Genomic DNA, 19,106 nt, shown 5'->3' with positions numbered 1-19,106 from the left:
TAATGGCCATCTCTGAATTGAGGAGAAGGGAAATCTTTCACGATCTTACAATGCTGTGATTATAGCCAGCTCTCTGTGAATGTTATTCATGGTTGCTAATCAATGGTCACAACAATTTGCATATTAATGACCCTGAAACTTGACCTTTAGTCATGGTGCTGTTGTCAGCCGTTATGCAGAAGCATTGTTTATAAGGTTGGGGAAACCTGCAGTCAGCTGAGACTGAAGAAGTCACTCAGATGTTTCTTCCACTGAAAATCCAACATCCAGATGAGCAGAAACAACTTCCTGTGTATTGTAACTCACTTTTATAAGGTCGCTCCCATATTATCTCCCATATTAGCTTCTTTTCATTGGTTCCTTGCTACATTCAGAACAAAATCCTTCTCCTATAATTCAGAATCCTGAATTATCCTAACAGAGCTCTTCACTCTCGCACTGCAGGCTTACTTGTTGTTCCCAGAGTATTTAAAAGTAGAACGGGGGGCAGAGCCTTCAGTTTTCAGGCCCCTCTTCTGTGGAACCAGCTTCCAGTTTGGATTCAGGAGACATAAACTATCTCTACTTTTAAGAATAGGCTTCAAACTTTCCTTTTTGATAGTTAGAGCTGGATTATGTGAACTTAAACCACCTCTATGTTAAGCAGCTTCAGGCTGCTGGGTGATCTCCTTTGGCTGCTCTTCTCTGTATCACTCCTACTGGAGATATATGGCAAAACTGCACGGCATTATCCTTGTGTCCTGTATCTTTCTGCAGGTATCTCACGGCCCTTCAGCTGCATGGAAAAGGAAACTGTTCGTTCGCTGTCTTGTAAAAGGTCTTTTTAAGTTAACTGAAGTTAATTATTAGTTCCCGGGGCTTTTGTCCTTTGCTTTTGACCTTCCTTGTAATTATTAAGAAGGAAACAGGGTGGCAGCTTGGAATCATCTCCACTTTTCAGCTCACTGCTTTGGTGAAAAACAACATTTCAGGCACCAGATGTGAGTTATTGGGACAAAAGTGGAGCTTTGTTTCTATTTTATAACAGAGGCTGATATCAACGTTGTATCGATCCTTCTTATTTTGTCAAAATCCTGCAATATTTTTCAACAACAGCTGGAAATAAACTCAGACAACAAAAAAGAGATGTTAGATATTAAATATTCATATTCAACATGTGAAAACTTTGAACACAAAAACCAACAACAAAGTGCTACAAAAACACATCAACTTCAGTCTGTCACAAAAATGTAAATTACTGAGGAAACATTCTTGTGCATTATACAAGTGTAACACTGAGCACAGCATTCATACTCTGTCCTTTAATTTAAGGATCCAAATGAGAAGACATCTAAACTTTATGTGCTTAAACTCTGCTGTGCTGGGAGTGAACACACAAATATAATTTAGGGTTAAATCATTTGTAAACACATGTACTTCCCCTGAAATCACATGACCTTATGTCTTTGTGGTGAACACTCCCCCCTTTCCTCCTGCACCTCCACACGTGCTCCACCCTGCGATAAGACGCTGATAACAGAGACACAGCGCTTTCGTACTTTATGGAAAATTACCAGAAAACACAAGTGAGTCAAGTTTGACCGACAAAGATTTAAAAAAAAAAAACAACCAGCAAAGAACAGCTCCTCTATTTCCCTCCCCCCTTTCAGCTTTCCCTGAAATGAAAAAAACATACATGAGCTCAGTGCTGATCCATTAATGTTCATCTGTAAAAATAAAGGGAACATTATTTAGAAAATATTCCTAAAGTCGAGAAACTCAAAACAACAAGGCAACCATCCCGAGTAAGATTCTGATATATGTTGAAGTTATTATTGAATAATTATATTCTTCTAATTTGACAGGATTTCCGATTTTTTTTGGTTCGATTCCAGGAGGCAACTTAAAGTGGATAAACAGGCCGGGTCAGGGACTACATCCACTGTGATATCAGGGCCAAATAAAATATACGGATCTACCTGCTTGGGAAATAATAAGGAACAAGGAAGCAGCCAAGAGGCCCGTTGACTTATCGAAAAAATAAATAAAACAAAAACAAAACAGTGTGTTTGTGTCTCCTGTCACTCTTTTACTACAGATTGAGGCAAGCATTACATCATTTCACGTAAAAGTCAGTCTGAAAAGCCCAAACATTTATCTCCAGGGTTGTATTATTAGGACAGATTTTGACACAATGACAGTTTTGGTTTATTAACTTAGAAAAGTGAGTAAAATGAAAGACACTGCCCCAAGTGAGGGGAGAGGAGGGGAGAGGAGGGCTGAGAGAGAGTGAAGTGGCTGATTCTTTTATCCCACCCTTACATATGAACACAAGCTCTGGGTGATGTCTGAACGAATGAGATAGAAGATGGGAGTGTCAGAAAAGAGCTTCCTCAAAGGTGGGTGGGCTCAACCTCAGGGCCCCATTATGGTTCCTTGTAAACAGCAGACATCAACATTTCTCTCCGAGGCCGTGGGTACCTGCTCATGAATGATGGGTGTCACTGCTCAGACAAACCTTCATATCAGCGCTGGTAGAGGAGGAGAACTGTCCTTCAGGAAGTCACATCTCCCAGCTGTTGCAGCATCTCTCTTTGTAGAATCTGAGTCTGAACTTCTGCACTGATAGATCATTGAAGCAGCAGTAAAAAAAAAACAAAACTCAGATTTTTAAGCTGGTTAGGAAGGCAGCAGGTGTACACCTGTTGGGTTATAAACTGGAGAGATGCATTATTGGCCGAAGTTACACCAAAGTGCAGCTCTGGGTTGTTTGTGAGGATGACAATAATGAGCCCTTCAGAGACAGGCTGAGGAGCTCAGTCATGTGGGAGGGGCTCAGAGCAGAGCTGCTACTCCTACACATCAAACTGAGTCATTTTAGGTGGCCTCCAGGGAGCCTTTCCTGGGTGAGGTGTTAGAGGCATATTCCACAGGGCAGAGACCGGCCAGGCAGACCCAGGACACCCCGGTGACATTGTCTCTCAGCTGGCCTACAAACAACTTATTGTTGACTTGGAAGAGCTGGTAGGTAGGTGGATGGATGGATGCCTTTAATCCTGTCTTCCTTATCTCTCCCCAAGCGGTTGCAGCAGATGGCACCGCCCCTCCCTGAGCCTGGTTCTGCTGGAGGTTTCTTCCTGTTAAAAGGGAGTTTTTCCTTCCCACTGTCACCAAAGTGCTTGCTCATAGGGGGTCATATGATTGTTGGGTTTTTCTCTGTATGTATTATTGTGGGGGGCTACCTTACAATATAAAGCACCTTGAGGCAACTGTTGTTGTGATTTGCCGCTGTATAAATAACATTGAATTCAATTGAATTGGATGGATGGATGAAAAACAATCTACAGGTTGGTTAGTATCGTAAACTTAGAGGGGTTTACTTGCCATAAAGAATAAATGTACCCCACGACTGATCTGTTTTGTCATGCTTTCATACACGGCTGTGTCATGTACATTGTCATATCATATAATGAGCTTTCATTCAGTGTGAAACTTAGAAAAGCAGTAATACTAAACTGTGAAACAGAGGTGCACATTATATTTTTGAACAATAACCTCTGGAGTTCCTGTGTATCCACGAGTACATGCTATTGGCCAGTGTGAGGTATTCATTGGCAGCAGAAACACAGAATGAATTATTTGAACCATATTTCACAGGTTTGAATGAATGCCATCCAGGCCAGCTGTCACAGAAAGTATAAAAACTTTTTTGGCTGTTTTGTTGAAGCTGCAATTATTCCAGTAGATATTATCTGGACAAGTGGCTCAAAAACTTTCCATTGCCTGAGGGTAATGCTGTGCAGGGGAGGGTGAAGAAAAACATTAACCACACAGTCCTAAAAATAGTTTTTTAATAAAAAATAGTTCACGTGTTCATTGTGATGAAGAGAACAAAGTACAATTCTCAGTGTGTCTACACAAAGTGATCACTTCATTTTTACATTTCTTCACTGTGAAAGTTGAGAAATTCTATGACTCACAAACAACTTTGTCACATTTACCAGAGGTTGGCCTCAAACAGCTAACCCAGAGGCCGACAGCAGTTTTAAAAGGTTTATTCACAGGAACTGGAAACTCAGTACTGCTGGGAATGGCAAAAGGAATTTATGCAGATATGTTTCTCTGAATATAGAAGCTCAGCGAGAGAAAACAGGTTATAGACTTCACCACAATTATTCTCGAAACCTATTGTATGAATTCTTTTTTTGAAAAATAAAGGTTTCATAAAGTCAAAGTGTCTCCCTCTATCAGAACATAGAAAAAAGGAGATGTACAGAACAAATTAAAGTGACATGCTATTTTCCAATTTAATACATTTTTGGAAGGAATCAAACTACAAATGACCAAATTACAAAACGTTAAATTCCTTCTGTATTAGCTGGACTGATAATATGGACCTGGTAAAGGTGGACTGGTCACCAGGAAGTATTATGTCAATTAGATGTCCACACTAAGATATAAAAATATGTGTGTGTGTGTGTGTGTTACACTAAAAACCGTGGATTGTGTCACAGCATCATGTGACTTCCAGAGATTATAATAGATTATCTAACCCACTGAATCTTTTTCTTATATCATAGTTCTTCCAATCAAATGTATGGCGCTCAACACTGCTGCATCCAGGTTAATCACATCAGCGTGAGCCAACCTGGTAACCGGTACAAACACTCTCTGATTTGGCTCAAAAACATTTACTTCCACAAAATCTGAACAGGAACAAAACCGCTGAAGTGTTTGAGTTATATAAGTGATAACTGGTCATTCTCTTAAATTTAGACTAAACAGTGACTGGCTCGATGAGCGAGGTGGTGACATGATAGTGAACAACAGCAAGTCACTGCCTATATAATAGAAAAGAAAAATATGTGAAAAATGTACCTGCCTCCTGCTGACACTAGAGGGCAGAATAACTTCATCTTTGAGTTTCAGGGATGCCCGTTAATTATCCTTCTGTTCTACCTCTTCAATGTCACATTTTCAATTACGGATTACCTTTTCCGCCTCCCGTAGTAGCATTCTTGCGACAGAACAAGTGATTCCCGAGGAATTCCTAAAGTGTTCCAGTAAATAAAATAATGCTAATACACATCATGACTCATGGAGTCCTGAAGAAGCAGCATGGGTTTAAAAGCACACTGCCTGTAAACTCATGTTGGTATAGAAATGTCCTTATTGGAAGAAATGTGAAGAAATTTATCCACGCTTACTGCATAGACATGCATAGCCAAATAACGCTTAATAATTGACATTATTTCAAATAAAAGCAGTATTAAAACACTTTTTGTTTCTGTTCCTTTCTCTGATGGGTTCCGAGGTGTTAAAGGCAATATTTTACAGCACCATATAAAACGCACTGAATGTTTGTGCTTATAGATTTGAAACTTAGCTCCTGTGAACATTCACTCACCTTAGACGAGTCAAAGTTTTGGTCAATTTGTCTTCTTGTTGGAAATAAAAATAATGCACATTTCCTTTTAATTAGTCAAACAGCTTTTCCTTTTTTCTGTCTAATAAAAATATGTAAGAAAGAACTCAAATATTTATGCAGAAGCTAGTTTCATAACATGCACATACCTACAGTATAGAAGCTTGGTTCAGTTATTCAAACCACAAAAATTTGGTCAACAAGTCAAAACTTTGGGTTATTATCTCAAAATCTCAATTTAGCAGCTTGATTTTTTCTGTTATATTCTCAAAAATGTAAATTAAATGTAAAGTGAGTAAATAAGTCAACGTTTTTAAGAAAATAAAGCTTTAGATTTTAGTTTAGTCACTGAAATGTAATCAATACCTTTTCCATAAAGTAATACTTTCATTTCTCACATTTAGTTCCGTTGTGCTGAAATGTGTGTATGAGGACCCTGCTGATAGTTTTAGTGCAATCAGTGCTGGGGAGTAATGGAATACATGTACAGGCGTTACGTATTTAAAATACAAAATATGAGTAACTGTATTCTGTTATAGTTACTGTTTAAAAAGGTGGTATTCAGAATACAGTTACTTTGTTGAAATAAATGGATTCATATGTTTCATATGTTATGCTATCCCCTCTCTAGCCTCTCTCTAATTTTGGTAATTCCATGCAGGTGTAAACCCCCCAAAAAACACACAATAAGAGGCTCTAATGTAAGCGTCCTGTTAATGTTGTTGGTGTCAGTTACACCACGGACCCGGGGCCAGCACAACAGAAAATCAGAAACCACTTCACATTTAAAGAAGAAAGGGATGAAATCTGACTCGGTGGCGAGTAGCCTTCAGTAATAGTAATAAATCACACAGAAATAGTACATTTATGTAGTTGTAAAAACCATGACAATATATCAAGTAATTCAAAGTACTCAGAATACATTACTCACATTGAGTAACTTAATGGAATACGTTACAAAATACATTTGGGGCATGTATTCTGTAATCTGTAGTGGAATACATTTTAAAAGTAACCTTCCCAACACTGAGTGCGATGTGCTGTGAGCTCTAATCTACAACTTTTACGACTCCCGACTGTTTATGAACCCTGGATGTAATTCATGGCATGGTAATGTGAACAAACTCATTCTTTGAGCAGACTATCAGGGCAACACGCTCCTTTTAATGTCCTTTCACGGCTACTTAATTCACTGGATGATATAATACTTTCTTTGTAGAAAATATGAACCCCTGATGGCATTTATAGAACAAAATTAAATTTGACTTTGAGCCTAAATAAATTCAATCCTGACTCTTCTATGTCCCTCCTGTCTGAGCGGTCCGGCTGAAACAGGAAAAAGGCTCTTTTCATGAATTCTATTAACGTGTGGGTGGTTTTCAGACTCTGCAGACCGGAACCTAAAATGAGGTGCAGTCTCATTGCCGTGAGACTCCTACATGACATGGACTGAAATATGGTTTAATGAGCCCAAGTCCTGAGGCGACAGAGTAAATTTTTTATTTGAGGCTCAGACTGTGAGACATTAAAAATATGTAGAAAGGAGGTAATTATTCCTCAAAACAGGGGGATGAAAACAGAGAACGAGGTGGAAAAATGCAAAGAAAAAAGAGAAAGCGCTCAGCAGGAAATTAAAATCAGATAATCAACACTAAAGATTTCACACGGATGCCCCCAGAGGCGTCAGTGTGCACTACACCTCACAGATACAAACGGTTTAACGAGTCACACATGCTGACATATGAAGAGGTCTGATAGGGCTGAATGGGAATGTTTCCCTAGATTTGCAGTTGGCAGCTTGTTTCTACACCCTGGTGGTAAAAATAACCTTCATCTGTTGGTGTCTTCGACGTGTACCACAGTGACTTGGATGATGTAGAAGTTTCCCTGTAGGCATAAAAGGAGTTGCTACATAAGTTAGGTCCTAAATTTCCTGCAGAAATCTAAGTCAAGCTTTAGATTTACGCGTCAAGGAAACTCAACATGCTGCTGTGTTTTCTACATTTCTAAATATTTTATTATCAAAGGAATATAGTAGAAACTGAGGCAGCTGTGCTGCAACGCACGTCTTTCAGCTCATCACAGAAAAGACAACGGAACAAGAAATAAGACTCATTTTCCATCTCCATCATACAAAGACTGCTAATCACATCCATTATGCAGCTGATCACAGTGAACCTGTTTGCACACAAACTTCTCTGATGAGCATTTAATACCACGCTGACCTTTCACCTCCGGTTGAATGCGGAGATGCATTTCTTACTTTGAGATTGGACTGTTGTGATTCCTCATTGTCCTCCCTGAAACCCCCTCAGCTGATCCAAAACTCAGCAGTGACGCAGTAACAAGGAGAGATATTTAATGGTTTTCTCCAAATGAACTCCTTAAAAAATTATTTATACACAAACACATCATTGTATGCACAGTATTCATGAATTAGATAAAGTACAACAATTAGAAAACATTCTGATAAAAGAAAAACAGAAGTACAACTTTTCATTTGCAGCTTGTAAAGATGGAGCACATCTGTGAAGCTTTTGGGCATTTTTCTTTTATTTGTAAGCATTTTAATATTACGTAAAATTAATAATAATAATAATATTAATCATGCAGCAAACTACATGTAGTAATAACATTATTCACCCGAGTGTCATCGTCCAAACCACTTCCTTACACACAGAAGGTCTGTACTCCTCAGCATATTTCAGCAAAACTACTGATGCATGCTGTCGTTTGAAGTTTACAGCTCAGGACACTTATATTTATACTCTACTGTTTATATGGGAGACAGTTGGTATTAATAAACATGTGTGTATTGATCATTAGCCAATAATAATTAATAAATAATAATAATAATTAGAGATGGCACAAAACCACTTTTTAATGTCCGATACCGATTCCGATATCATAGATTTGGATATCTGCCGATACCGATATGAATCCGATATAGCGTATTTTGTAATCAATAAAACTGTTTTTTTAAAATAAATATCTTGCTGCATTTTGTATAAGTTCATACTCAAGTTTTAAAAAACAAGAGACTGAAGCTATTCTGTTATACCTGTATGCAAAAAATACACTCCACCCAAAATATTTTATAGTTCAGCAACACTGATCAATCTAATAAATTTAAACCTACACCATCCTCCCTATTCTGGTATTTTAAAGAGTACTTACCTACCTAACTAATAGGGTTCTAAAACTCCCAGCAAAAATATTAGGGAACCACCCCCTGCCCTTAATCGATGTAATCAACTTTAATTTAATGCAAGTGTAAAACAAATGCACAGGAATCAATTATTTTTCTACTATAATTAAATAGATTCAACATCTTTCTTCAACAGAATTGCAGACTGCACAGATGGTACCTTCCCAAAGGAAAAAGTACTATAGCTTACTAGGGTGTATATTAGACTTATTAGTTACTATATACAATAATGGATTTCTATACATTTAATCAGGTGACCAATTTTGTTCTAAGATTCAGATAATTATTTATTCAAAGTTTTTAAATTACATAACAAAGAAAAATATTTCTTTGCGCCCCCCTTTCCCTGTTAATGTCCAACCTGCCCCCCTGGCAAAACTTTGCTAGACCCGCCTCTGCACAGTTACCAGCTGTCAGCTATGTAGAAAAGGATCCTGGTGTTATTTGTCTCTCAGAAACAGTTCAACTTCCCTTCAACTCATTCATGTCATCTAAAAGGTAAACCTGTTTCTCCATCACCTGTTCAGCTCTGATGATTTAGTAAGGACATCTCCTGGTTTCATCGTCATGTTTCCCTCTCACCAGGATATCCAAACCGACATCATGACCAGCAGCTTTTACAGCTGTGGCTCCAGCAAACCTCAGCTGATACTAGAAAGTAATATTCAATACATTCTAACAGCAGCTTATCACGCTTAAACGTGCTGCTGTTGTTTATTCGCTGATCTCCTCTTTCAAGTGCAAAGTGGGCGATAAACAAACAAGAAAGACTGGACTTGGGCAGAAAAGCCGATCAGCTGATCATTGATCAGTTTCATGTTTGAAGTAATAACAGGAGAGGAAGGGGGATGAGGGAAGTAGATGCAACTGCGCAGCAAAGACAGAATAACTCTATAAATCTATTTTTTAATTCTAGCTGAAGTACTGGACAAATCGCGTCCTTTTCACCTCAATATGGAACTCCGATGGCCAGTCCAGCTGTGGCTCAATATATCAGTTGTTAAGCTTAACGTGGAAATACTATGCAAACATTCAGGGATGAACTTACACACTTGCTTTACTTCTCTGGGATAGTTTTCGCCGAGATGAAATGCCGCGGTTAGGAAGCATGTAGCGAGCAATGTTCCCTCTAAGCTGCGCGCATGCGGAATTGCGCACTCCTGGCACGGTCTCTGCGCACAGAAAATCTGCGTTGCGCACAAAATAAATCTAACCTGAATTGAAATTAAAATTAATACTTTAACAATTCTGTTTTGCAGTGTTAGCCAGTAAGTGACTGGCTGCTCCCGTATGGGATTAGAACAATGCCACCTTAATTTCCTGTAGGATTCGTACTGAAGTAACTATATAATTGCCCAACATTGGTCATTATATACTGTATTTTGCAGACACAGAGTTACAGGACTCTCTGCCAGACCACAGACTCATACTCATAATACAAGTCAGAGCTTTATAAAAAAAGCTCTGAAAAGTTGTTTTTTCAAAATTGGACTTCAAGTTATTTTTACTTCCAATAGTGTTAACATACTACACAGGTCATGAACAAGATTTTTTTTAATTTTCATTGTAAGTGGGCTAAAGCAGTTAATTAAAAGTAGTCTAACATAAATGTAAATGCTGTAATTTGGTTATTTTAATAAACTATGTAACTTGGAAGGATTCGATGCTGGCGTGACCACAGTGCACACGTCTGTTGTTGCTCACAGTGGTCCAAGGGACCGCTCAGGGAGTTTGTGTGAAAAATTAGGTAGCGAGGCTCCAAAGGCTCCAACAGACCACCGACAGGTCTCGCAGACATCAGCCGCTCTATCACGTGACACATACTGCTCCGATGCGCCGAGCTGAGTTAAGCCAAGTAGCGCATTTTGTGATTTTGTGATACTTAAGATCGGATTGCATTTTTTATTTCTCTCCGATATCCAATCCAGTAATTTAGGTCAGTACGTGATATTGGATCTGTCCATCTCTAATAATAATAATAATAATTGTCAATCATTTATTTCTTGTGTGCACTTTGAGACTTTGTCCTGTAATTTTTTCCATATAAATGTGGGGACTGCCCTCTACAGGTCACGGACAGTGCAGGAGTCTTACTGTTCCCTCAGAATTAACTCATTGTCTTCTTGCATTTCACCAGATATTTACCAGATTATTTATGCTTCTTAATTATCAATTTGTCCAAAAGTGCAGAAAAAATAAACTACGCTAAAATAAAAAAGTAACAACTTCAAGACGATCATCCAGAACTAAATGTAACAACTGATAAAGTGACTCTGGACTGGGCTACACCCCCTTTCAGTCACCGTGGCCTCCTCAACACCACCCCCTGACAAAATGAATCTCACCAGGAGCCAAAGCTTCAGCCTACATATACAGCAGCTCTCCCCACTCCAAGAAACAGCAACTAAGTACCAAGTGAACTTACAGCGGTCTCTAATCTATTATTGAACAAGCCAACAGTGGAAAAAACACGTCTAATCACATTAACAGAATGAATCTGCTCTCAGACTGCTGAAAATCAGCACAACCTCCACAGATCGTCCAAATGTCTGAGCCTTTATTCCACGTGTGGCACAAACCAGTCTGAACTGCTCCGGCATTCAAACCCAAGAGCGAAACAAACAACGTCATAACTAGGGATGGGTATCGTTTAGGTTTTATCCGATACCGGTGCCAAACCGGTACTTTTGAAACGGTGCCGGTGCTTAAACGGTGCTCAAACCGGTGCTTAAAGAATGGAAAACACAAAATTGGTCCAAAAACGTCTCATGTTCAGCTGTTTTTTTGTAAAAAGATAACAATGTTAGCCTTTTCTGCAGCTATAGGGCATATATGGTATCATTCTTGGCTGGAAGCAGCTTAAACAATGGAAAAAACACAAACTTTGTCCAAAATCCTCTTATGTTTAGCTGTTTTCCACTTTTTCTTTGGTCATTTTAGCCTTTTTGGCCAGGGTGAAGGGAGTATCTGCCATCAAACAAGAAGACAGCCGCATGTAGCTATGATGGTGTTTGCTAGTTCACCTTACATGCATTAATGTACTAACGTGGTTAGCCTACTCAACGTAATTACACACGAACAACATTAAGCTACTGATGCAGAGAAGAACAGCTGCTGCTGCATCATCATCCGTCATCATTTCTGCTACACTGGCAGGGCTAGGGGCCAGGACTCTCCTCTTCGGGTTTTTGGGGGATGTTGCTAACTCCAGGTCCGATAACAGGCAACCCACAAGCAGTAGATGTGCTCGGTGTGAGGTCTCGCAACAAGCTATCAAATACGGCGCATTTCTCGGCTTTAAAAAAGAACGCTATGCGGCGCCAGGTGTTTCATCAGATTTGAGGTGTTACCTCCTTTGACAGTATCACAGTATCAGATTAAAGCACTTGTTGCAGCTGCTGAGTTTGTATATTTTGCTGAGAAGTACAGCCAGACTTTTGACCGCTTTGCCTTGGGTATTTTTAATCTGTAGCTTTGCTCTAAAAGAACGTACGTACCTGGACCCGCCTACTATCCTCGGAACGTAAAATGATTGGCTAGAATCTAAAGCGTATCATTCCATACCAGTTGGTGGCGCTAATGCACCTTTCAGTTGTTTGCCAACCGCCAATACAAATGTAAGGAAGAAGAAAGTGTATCACATCTCAGGAAAAAAAGCACCGAAATAAAGCACCGAAATGTGCGCTGCTTTTCGGTCTGGTTACTACCGTTTATGTCAGAACCGGTGCCATCATGGCACCGGATACCGGTACCCATCCCTAGTCATAACGTTCGTTATGATAATAACATAATAACATTAGGCTCTAATATTGTGATGCCTTGGAATCACAAACATGAATATTGTTGCATTTTGTCCCTGCAGGTAAAAGCTGGCTTTGATCCATATCAGCTTAAAAGGGAACTTTATAGAATGAATAAGTCTGAGTGCAGTTCTCCAGGAGCAGTATGAATCTAAGGCTGGAGGATTTTCTTAGTTAGTACAGATGCTACACTTACTCCATGATGATACTTTACTATTACTCTGTACTTTTTAAAGTGAAATACATGGAGAATAGGAGCAAAATTGGATTTATTTGCAATGCCAATGCAGAAAGTTCCTATTTATACATTTGAAAAGTTAGTGGATGGGTATGTCAACAACTCTAAAAGCATTAGAGCCACAGGAATTATATTAATGGGAAATAATATAATTCCTGTGACTCTAATGCTTGGCTCTATTAGTGAGGTTTTAATAAGATCCTCAGATGTTCTCATGTGGTCAAATAAGATAACAACAGCAGCAGAAAAAAGTATTATAAACAGATCATTTTAATGTTTCACATGTTGCATGTTAGAAATGAAAAAAATATTTTTTTGTGAAGATCTTTGAGTGAATAATTAATTTAAACTTATATCTATATTTATTCATATTTGTCAGTGGTTGTCCTGTTACCATAGGCATGTATAAATTAAACTTCAGCTGCCTTTTGAATGCTTTTTCTTTTCAACCACAAGTCAAGGTCAAAGGATCTGAGCTAGCAGCTGAGCTCAGAAATTCATCGTCCTGAAGGAAATTTCTTTCATGAGAGCGAGAAAGCCCGATAAAACGACTTGGAGAGCGACTCCTCAAGCACAACATCACGTCTTCCCTCATTCCTTGGTGGTAAGAACTCAGGCGATGAATTTAACTGTTCTTCAACTGATCATTAACTCAACAGACTAGAAAACGTAGAGGGACTTTTACAGCATCCAATCAAAGATATAAAAAGTGAAGAGAAAGAAAAAAGATCTGTTTTTCTGAACCAAACTGCTTCTAGTTCTTATTTTCTCATCTCCTTAAACTGTTTATCTCAAAAAGATGCACATACTGAAACAAAAAAGGAAGTCACAGTGTCATTTATATGTTTAATATGGAAGCCTTGGACTTGGATGCAGACCACAGAACTGCATTTAAGTGAAAACTGCAAGGAAAAATATTCAACATTTCTTTTCACAGTAAAAATTAGTCAGTAAATAATAAAAATGTGAGCGTGAGAGGCCTGATATCAGAGTTTTCCAGGTGTTTGCTTTACTATTCAGTTTGTGACCATTCAGTCTAGATTATTAAACACATGTTGTTTGAGGTGCCAATAATTCACAACTCCAATCATGAATTTTCACCAATAAACAGTAATAATAAATGTCCTTGACTCACAGGCCAGCCCCTTCAGAGAGGCCACGCCTCCACTGTGATGATATGCATGGCGTGTTCAAAGGAGCGAGCAGCTACAGGGCACAGCACTGGTTGGTGCGGCTGCCTCTGAGCCAGGTGGGATCTCACCTTAGCTTTCTGTTCTCTACCACAGAAAAACAAAAGCTGACTTTGATTTCAATCAGATGAATACCACACAGTTTGTCTCTTAGAGGAGCTCAGCAAAAAACAAAGCTGTGTGGGTAATCTCTCATTAATTTCCTGTAGGATTAGTGCTGAAGCGACGTGTGGCACCGGAGGCCTTTGTAAGACATGTCAAACTCTGAGAGCAGCAGCCACGTTTGTCTGAAAGAGCTGAGAGGTGTCAGAGGAAGGTGTGAGTGCAGATGAGAGGGCGCTGCATAATGTTTCCTAAGCCTATGAAGACGAATTCAGTAAATCAGATGGATGAGGCTTGCTAGGACCTGCGAACAGGAGCATTTACATCCTTCACGAGGGTCAGATTCTACAAACCTCTGTTTTTCCCCGAACCTGGTTCTGTCAGAGGTTTCCTCCTGTTAAAAGGGAGTTTTTCCTTCCCACTGTTGCAATGCTCGCTCATACAGGGTTGCTTGATTGTTAGGGTTTTCCCCAACACTGTGTGAGCTTTACCTTATCCAGACCCTTGAGATGATTCCTGTTATGAATTGGCGCGATATGAATTTAAATTTTGAGAAGTGTCTTTGGATATATATTTATATACTTTTTCCAATTCTTCACAGAAAGGAGAAACAAGTGGAAGACCACCTGCCTCGTAGCTGTTTAACTTATTTAATTAGTAAAAATTTAAATTTGATCAATCCTCTAATCTTTGCTCTTTGCTTCTCTTTTACTCTCACACTGTGTGATGGGGACTGTCAGTCACTCAGGACCTGAAATACAATACATCATTAATAGGAAATGTGAATTTTACAATGCAGGAAAATTAAACATATGCTTGGGGAACAAATATCTATATGTGTGTGTGTGTGTGTGTGTGTGTGTGTGTGTGTGAGAGAGAGAGAGATGTGTTGATGTAAAACCAGTTTGCTGCTGCAGCCCCCAGCAAATTGTTTGAGGTGAGCATCCTTAATGTAAAGTGACAGTAGTAGAAGAATACTGTGCACAGGGTGTGTGTGTGTGTGTGTGTGTGTGTGTGTGTGTTTATGTGTGGGGAGGGTAATGTGTTGACTCTGCTGACCGCAACGTTGGAAAGGAGGCTTTTTGATGAGGAGAGAAGAAAAAGGAAGCAGCACAAAGTTGAATTTTGCCTTTTCTGTGGTGTGTGAGCCATTTGTGCTCAAAGGTTAAGTGCTGCAGTGTTTACAGGCAGAGCGGGGCCCAAACACGATGCCAAATTGTATGGATAAAAGTGTGCTCCATAAGGAAACGCATGCATTTGCCGTCAGCGAGAAGACAGAAATTCCAGGTGGCTGTTTTTAGACCAGTCTCCATTTTTACCTTAAAAGCTCAGCGTGTATTTGAACAAACAATGATTGTTCACATGTCAGCCTGAGACCATCCTTTTTCACACGGCGAGCATTTAGCTGCTATTCTTAGCGCTTTCTGGGTCAACATATTCCTCTTTCCAGAAGAATACTTTTCTTGTTTGCTTATTATTTTACCGAGAGTGTGTCTGCTGAGAATATCATTAGCACTAACGACCGTGTCCTGGAAAACAGAAAGGACAAAACCTCGACAAGGGGTCTCACTGAAAACATGAAAGTAACAGGATAATCACTGGGGTAGGAAACCATGCAATGCTGCTGCTGCATAAATAACACATTCCACACATTTCCCTTCTTGTTCTCAGGCATTTATTAAAATCGTACAGTATCCGGTGTCTGTTTATGGACCGTAGATTAAAGTGAAACACATCAATGCCTGACAGACAAAGCTTAGATGTCTGCCATTATGTAAATAATGTCATTTGTTTGACTTTTAAAAATCTGGATGTAACCAAACCAGCTAATCAACACGTTGCACATGTGCATACATATGAATATATATCAGTTATTTATCTTAACTGATGAATAATACACAGAAGATGCTAATCATTTAAGCTAGCTAACACTCAAAAATGCTTCAGTGTGTAGTTTGTGTTTGCACAGCAGACCTCTATCCATAATTCAAACAGCAGTGGAACCTTTCTTGCTGTTTTCTACAAATATGTTCAATAACGTAACTTGAATATCAACATATTTGTCTGTGAGCAGCATCTCCTGTATCCGACAGCAGCTCAGCTCGGTTTCTCTCCAGTGACTCCTCTTCACCTCCTGCCCCTCTTTCTTTATTTCATCCTTCTCTCCCAGACTCCCCAAAACGCCTCCCCCTTCAGTCTTTCCCCTCTCCTTCCTCTCTCCATTCAACACTTTTTTTTTGTTTTTACCTTGCCCTGAGTAGCAGCAGAATGAAAAATAAAAATAAATAAAAAAGGTTAGCTTGGCTCTTGTGGGTTGTGCTGTTTTGTCTTTGGTTGTGTGTTTGTGTGTTTATTTTTACCTCCCTTCAGATCTGCTTTCTCACTGACACCAGGCCCGTGGGCACAGAGAGTCTAACCTTGGACTTGACATCTGAAAACCGATCAAGTGACGGACCTGAGTGCTCCGAGACAAACTGTGGTCATGTCTGGCCTGTCTGTGCTTGTGATGCAATGACTCCATAGCAAAAAGGCAACAAAATCAAATGTGTGCAGGTAGACTGCACTGTCTGCAAAACACCTGCTTCCACGGCTCTTAGTTAAAAATACCTTTTACATATTTGCTGTGTTTCTCCTTTATAACTTTAAGCTGTATCTAATTGAAATCAATAACGATTGATTTCAGAGTGATGTGGTCATCCTCTGGAGAGCTCAAAAGTACTTGAACATACTCAAATCATCACCAGTAATCTCCAGAAGCAGACGGCATGCAGAGTGATGGTTATAGGACAAAATAAAAAATAATTCTTCTATCAGAAGTAAAGAGGAACAAACTCTTTGCTCATGGGTTTTTTCTTATGTACTGTGTGTCACATATCATTTTTCATGGTAAAATAAATTAAGAGACTGCTGCTGCAGAAATAATGAGATTCATTCACCTATTGGCTGATCCAAATAGTATTAAGCCTCCAGCTCCAACCTGCTGCTTCTTTACAGACGGAGAGTCCAGAAAAGACAGATGAAGAAAGAAGTCAGAGAGGGGTGAAACAGACAGATGCACACTTTTAGCGAAGTGATCACATAATTAACCTTCTCCAAAGGTCCAGCTTTGGCTCACTTTTTAGTCATAAAATGCTTTTTCGTGAAGATTTCTCTGCCTCTGACAGCCAGCCTCCTTCCTTCTGGCTCTGATGTTCTCCTGCGTTGTGCTGAGAGAGTCTGATGTTGCCCAAGACGTAAAAAAAAAAAAGCCTGTGACAATCACGCCCTGTGACATCCTTCCAGGTGAAAATAGCTTCTGTTGAGAGACGAGATGAACCGAGTGTTGAGCCTCGAAGCTAAAATTAAGCCCAGAGCTATTTTCACAGACTTCAGTTCAAAGTTTCCCATGTCTTGACCTTAATGGCCCTGACACACCAACACAGTTGGCCTTCGGGCACCAACCTGCGCCTGCAGTTTCTGCAGTGGGTCTGCCAAGGTTCACTCTTGTCGACTCTTATAAACAGCATGATTTGGCTGATTAAGCGTGTTAAAAACACCCACAGATTCACTTACTGCTTGCAGTTTTTACTTTTTTCCCCCCCTGGCCTTTAGGCTTACACAGTGAAACACAGCAAAACAGCATGCAAGCTGCAACTTTTAACGAAACATTTTAGATAGTTATTTAACAACATAGACTATTTATGGCATCTTTTAATAAACTTAGAAAAGGAGACACAGCCGACACACAGGAGCGAGCTAGACCCAACACGTGTAACAGGCAGGTCTAAAACTTTGTTCAGTTACAAATCAGAGCGCAAAAAAATGTGTTTCTACCATAGACTAGTCTAGTCTCTATTCTCGCTCTGCACCTGCACAGGTAATGCATAAACGCAGATGCATGCTAACGAGAGCATGTGTACTAACAAACTGATAAACAACTCGAAAGCCATGCACCAAGATCACTGACTTCAACAGTGATGGAGGTGAAGCCTTTTTTACTCATTTAAGGAGTCGCCCTCTAGTGGCCATTTAAGGAAATACAATTCTAGCATTCAGGTTGCTGCTTGGTTGTAACCGCACGTCAAGTCCCAGATTCATCATCCTTCAGGCTGGCATCACTCAGAACTTCAGAAATATCCTAACATCACAAGGCAAATAAGATTAGCGAGTTTCTGACAGGAATACTTCTCCTCATGCTGTAAACAGTAACGGACCCACCTATGCTCCCAACACTTCACTGGGTTTAGACCAGCGTGTCAGATTTCAGCTTGTTTATCAGTCTGCATTTGCTGATACAGCCATTACTGGAGGATGTGTGGGTACTGTATCAGTGCTAGTTTACTGAGGTCAGAGGTCACATCTTATCACCAGATAAATGGAGACGATAGAGCAGAACTGACAGCGAACTGAACAATTTTGTGTTTTCTCTACAGCTTACATCTGTTTGGCTTTGAGACGGTGCTCATCAATATCACATATCTCTCACACTGCTGAGCAGAGTGTTTTTGACAGATGCACATTTTGTTATCTTTGCTTGATATGAGTGAACTATGCGTGTGAGTGGGTGTGAAATAAAATCACACACACACACACACACACACACACACACACACACACACTCAAAGGTCCACTCTCACAGAATCCTGCACACATGTAAATGATGGAGATGCGTGACAGCGTCTGTAACACAGCAGTGTCCGTCTGTTCGCTTCACAGATCTGCTTGACTGTAACTCAGTTTCTTTGAGGCTGTCATGGTCTGTTTGGATTTTCAGTCTTTGTTTTCACATCTCTTCCTTAGTTTGTGTGCTTACAGAGCTCTAGCTACAAGTTGCTTAAAAACATTAGAGAAACTTTTCATTTGAAGACACACAGTTCATCACTCAGCCAACTAAATCTTGTCATTTTCCAGGTGTTTTAACAAAAACATTTTTCCTCGTGCTTTTCATAATTAATTCTGCAACATGTGTGCAGAGTTTGCCACCGTAAAAACAAATTAATAAAAAAAAAGTTTAAAAAATGTGCAGAAACTGTCAAGAAGGGAATTATACCTTCCATGTCCGTGAGTCTGCTCGGGTCTGCTTAGGTCCCAGTGATGTCATCGAATGGTTAGTGTGAGGGTCTGTGCAGATGTCTGTGTGCCTGCCTGTTTTTTGTGAGTGTGTGGACTCATCTGCACCAACCAT

The 19,106-nt window shown here is 39.7% G+C and overlaps 1 long non-coding RNA gene across 3 annotated transcripts; it reads left to right on the top strand.

Moving 5' to 3' along the window:
* Positions 1–1,818: 1,818 nt before the first annotated feature.
* On the top strand, positions 1,819–18,898 carry LOC146523846 (uncharacterized). 3 transcript variants are annotated; one of them, XR_014876025.1, is made up of 4 exons: positions 1,819–3,007; positions 13,107–13,254; positions 13,788–13,899; positions 14,544–18,898. It is a non-coding gene; the product is annotated as an uncharacterized LOC146523846 (long non-coding RNA). The 3 variants fall into 3 exon arrangements; XR_014876027.1 differs by having other exon boundaries at positions 1,821–3,003; positions 13,788–18,898; XR_014876024.1 differs by having other exon boundaries at positions 1,822–3,007; positions 13,788–18,898.
* Positions 18,899–19,106: the final 208 nt, after the last annotated feature.

Source organism: Neolamprologus multifasciatus, chromosome 2 (assembly GCF_963576455.1).
Source record: "Neolamprologus multifasciatus chromosome 2, fNeoMul1.2, whole genome shotgun sequence".
NCBI lineage: Eukaryota > Metazoa > Chordata > Actinopteri > Cichliformes > Cichlidae > Neolamprologus > Neolamprologus multifasciatus.
The sequence above is the reverse complement of the archived record's forward strand: the minus strand, read 5'-3'. Positions and strand labels throughout refer to the sequence as shown.